Here is a 4763-nt window from a genome sequence, read left to right as displayed (position 1 = left end):
AGTGGAAGCAGGGAAGACCCCCTTAATTATAGACCTGTATCATTGTCAAGTGTAATAGTCAAAATATTGGAAAAAATAATTAAAACTAAATGGGTAGAACACCTGGAGAGAAATGATATAATATCAGACAGACAGTATGGTTTTCGATCTGGAAGATCCTGTGTATCGAATTTACTCAGTTTCTATGATCGAGCAACAGAGATATTACAGGAAAGAGATGGTTGGGTTGACTGCATCTATCTGGACCTAAAAAAGGCTTTCGACAGAGTTCCACATAAGAGGTTGTTCTGGAAACGGGAAAATATTGGAGGGGTGACAGGTAAGCTTCTAACATGGATGAAAAATTTTCTGACTGATAGAAAAATGAGGGCTGTGATCAGAGGCAATGTATCGGACTGGAGAAATGTCACAAGTGGAGTACCACAGGGTTCAGTTCTTGCACCAGTGATGTTTATTGTCTACATAAATGATCTACCAGTTGGTATACAGAATTATATGAACATGTTTGCTGATGATGCTAAGATAATAGGAAGGATAAGAAACTTAGATGATTGTCATGCCCTTCAAGAAGACCTGGACAAAATAAGTACATGGAGCGCCACTTGGCAAATGGAATTTAATGTTAATAAATGCCATGTTATGGAATGTGGAATAGGAGAACCCCAATGTGGGGTGGGAGAATGTGGAACCCCACACAACCTATATATTATGTGAGAGATCTTTAAAGAATTCTGATAAAGAAAGAGATCTAGGGGTGGTTCTAGATAGAAAACTATCACCTGAGGACCACATACAGAATATTGTGCGAGGAGCCTATGCCACGCTTTCTAACTTCAGAATTGCATTTAAATACATGGATGGCGATATACTAAAGAAATTGTTCACGACTTTTGTTAGGCCAAAGCTAGAATATGCAGCAGTTGTGTGGTGCCCATATCTTAAGAAGCACATCAACAAACTGGAAAAGGTGCAAAGACATGCTACTAAGTGGCTCCCAGAACTGAAGGGCAAGAGCTACGAGGAGAGGTTAGAGGCATTAAATATGCCAAAACTAGAAGACAAGAAAAAGAGGTGATATGATCACTACATACAAAATAGTAACAGGAATTGATAAAATCGACAGGGAAGACTTCCTGAGACCTGGAACTTTAAGAACAAGAGGTCATAGATATAAACTAGCTAAACACAGACGCCGAAGAAATATAAGAAAATTCACCTTCGCAAATAGAGTGGTAGACGGTTGGAACAAGTTAAGTGAGAAGGTGGTGGAGGCCAAGACCGTCAGTAGTTTCAAAGCGTTATATGACAAAGAGTGCTGGGAAGACGGGACACCACGAGCGTAGCTCTCATCCTGTAACTACACTTAGGTAATTACACTTAGGTAATTACTCCTACTAGGGAAGCATCTACCTCCAGTTTTAACAGGAGTCTACCTGTAAAATTAGGGAGTACTGGAGAATTGATCAATTCCTGCTTAGTATTCCGGAAGCACTTGCCCACTTAAATCTAGCCCCTTTTTTCAACAATTCATACAAGGGCGCTAATTTTGTTGAAAAGTTCTTCACGAACTTACAAAAATATGTAACCATCCCAACAAAAGACTGTACTTCCCCACTGATGTTGGGGCTGGGGCGTCCACTATAGCAGCTACATTTTTGTGAGGAGTAAAGCCCTTACCTGAAGTATGGTACCCCAGGTATTCAATGGCCTTTGTCTTCAACGTTGTTTTTCCCTTATTAATCTTCACATTGTGCTTTTGCAAAAGATTCAAAACTTGTTCTAATCTAGCATCATGCACTTCCTCATTCTCCCCACATACAATAATGTCATCTAAAAAGCTAGCCACACCTTCAATGTTAACTAACAACTGGGACATGAATCTCTGAAAAATTGCTGGAGACGAGGAGAGTCCAAAAGGAAGTCTTTTATACTTAAATAACCCCTTGTGGGTATTAATCACTAACAATTTCTGGCTCTCCTCCTCTACAGGAATTTGCAAGTAAGCATCTTTCAGGTCAATCTTAGAAAAAATTGCTCCCTTGCAGACCACTGATAACTCATCTATCTTAGGTAAAGGGAACTTCTCACAGTGTATGCGGTTGTTCAGTTCCTTGAAGTCTGCACAGATTCTCAAGGATTTCCGATCTGCCTTCAACACTGGTACAATTGGGGCTGCCCACTCTATGTGTAATTGGCTCTAAGATGCCTTCTGCCACATGCTTTTCCAGGGCTGATTCTACCAATTGCTTGTAATGAAACGGCACTGTTCTTGCCTTGAAAAATTTAGGTGAAGCCTCACTTTTCAGGTGAATTTTTGCCACCATGCTATTAATTAGCTTATCTGCCTCCACTGAATATTTATCCAGCATATCTTCGGCACTTTTAATTGTTTTAACTATCGACAACTCATCTAGGATCGCTAAGAAAATTCCCACCTTTTCCGTGAGATCCTTACCACATAGACTAAGATTATGTGAATCCACTACATTAAAATTCTGGAAAGTTTCTTTCCTATTATAGACTTCTTTCGCTGACACCTTGCCATAGACCTTACTTGGTATATTATCATATGCACTTAATGATTTTTTACCTGATTTTACATTCAATTGCAAGGTATCTGCCCAATCTCTAGACAATGTTGACACTGCAGCACCAGTGTTCAGTTCCAAGGGAACTAACTTCCCATTAATTACAAAATTCACCACTTGCGACTTCACTGAACATACCTTTTCTTTCACCGAATATAGTCGGTTTTCCTCACCTGCAGCTTCTTCAGACTGGTTACCTTCCTCTACTGCCTTGACCACAGTACCACTACCTCTTCTTCCTGCATTCCCTGGTCGTCTCCTCTCCCAGGCCTTGTTGTTGCTGTTCACATATTCCCTACACACTCTCTGCAAGTGTCCCTCCTTGTTACAAAAGTTGCATATATAGGCACGAAACTTGCACTTGATACTACAGTCATTGTACCCACAGTGTTTACATCTTGCCTGGCCCTGTACGACCATAATTTCTTGAGAAGTAGATTTCTTACCTCCTGTTACGAACCCGGATCCAGCGTTCGAGCCTGGAGCAGTGACAAACACGCCATCTGTGGGTCAGCTCCCGAAACCCCCTCCAAACGAACGACGACACCTAGTGAGGACAGCGTGTACTGGCCTCGAGGACCAGTTTCTAGTCTGGTTCAGCGCTCAACACCGCCGCTCCTGACCTCTGGTGAGGTGGTGCTCCGACGACAGCGCCATCTATGGAGTGGATATGTCGGGTGTTTGTGTCTGAGGCTGTAAGTGTGGTGTTTTAGTGTCCCTGTTATTGATGACGTGTCTGCTTACAGAGCCGACCTGGGACCACTGTGTTGAAGGTGGAGTCAGTCTACCCGAGGCAGCCAGTCTCCATACTGTGAAGTTTGCTACAGCTGTTGTGACGTCGTCCCCCCGGAAGAACACTGTGGTGTGTTAAGCCTGCCAGTGGAGTGGCAGTGGAAGGATTTACCCGGGACCGACGGTTGGAGACGATAATCCACTGGGGTATTGAGGACAGGAGGGTGATTGGTGATATCACACGAGACTCCTGTCTAGGGCGTACCCCTTTTATCGTTCGTGGAGTGGCCGTACCAGCCTTGGTGGCTCAGTACCTGCCAGCAGTCCTGCTGGACGTGTGGTTGACGGCCTCCACGACGGTGCCCCCAGTGGACCTGTGTTGCGGCTGACCTGTGGCCAGGGTAGGCTCGGCGTTCTCAGAGGACACGTCTTGAGGCCACGAAGAAAGCACCGCGGACTCAGCACCTAGCTTCGAGGATCCATAGTCTCCAGCAGAAGACTACAGTGTTGATCCCCTTTGTAAAGTGTTAATACCCCTCCCCCTTGTGTACGTTTTACTTTTATATATTTAAATGGTGATGGTGAACATTATATAATATTAAGTTCTTAACTTTCTCTCCCTACTCCCTTTTAAGTTACTTGCGTCACGGATCTCATCCCTTGATAGCCACTACTGGCTTGGGAACGGATACCTATATCTTCCTCTAACAACATCAGAGTGAGAACCCCGTTGCGTCCCGAGAGGGCCGTAACACCTCCAAAAGCACTCTCCAGATTCAAAATCTTCTCGAGCACTGTCTATGAAGTCATCGATTGTAGATCTATGTTTTCTGTCACCAGGTTAGGGGAAAATGTCTCATTGTCTACTGTCATGAACAACTGGTCCCTCACCCGCCCGTCAAACTGTGCTCCAAAGTTGCAGTAGTTAGCCAACGTCTTCAATTCCGCATATAAATCCTGTAAGGATTCCTGCTGCTTTTTCGTCCTCTTCTGGAAATCCATAAAACTCCTGTGACATGAAGGTTTCACTACATAATGACGTTTAAGCAAGGTACTCAGGTCTTCGTGTGGGGTAGCTCTGGTGCAGACAAGTTACCCAGAACATTATATACTTCAGAACCCCGTCAAACTAAGAGTTAAGAAAAGCTTTCTTGTTGGCGTCCTCCTTAATCTCACGGTACTGGAAATTTGCTTCCAGCAGGCTGAGCCACAGGTCCAACGAGATCTTGGTAGCATCAAACGGCTCCATTGAGATGAGTGCTGGGGCAGCCATGACCATGGTGGGCTGCACAACTCACTGTTCTCTGAAATCCCTCGACCCGTCCGCACGCCTTACCCTGCTCTCTCCTGATCCTCACACCTCGTCTGGTACCCGGGCTGTCTGCCTTACGTGTTAGTAATCCTCGTCCCCACTGTTATGTTTGGGCTGGAAGAGAAACAAAC

Source organism: Procambarus clarkii, chromosome 14 (genome assembly GCF_040958095.1).
Source record: "Procambarus clarkii isolate CNS0578487 chromosome 14, FALCON_Pclarkii_2.0, whole genome shotgun sequence".
Classification (NCBI taxonomy): Eukaryota; Metazoa; Arthropoda; class Malacostraca; order Decapoda; family Cambaridae; genus Procambarus; species Procambarus clarkii.
Note: the sequence above shows the minus strand (reverse complement) of the source record.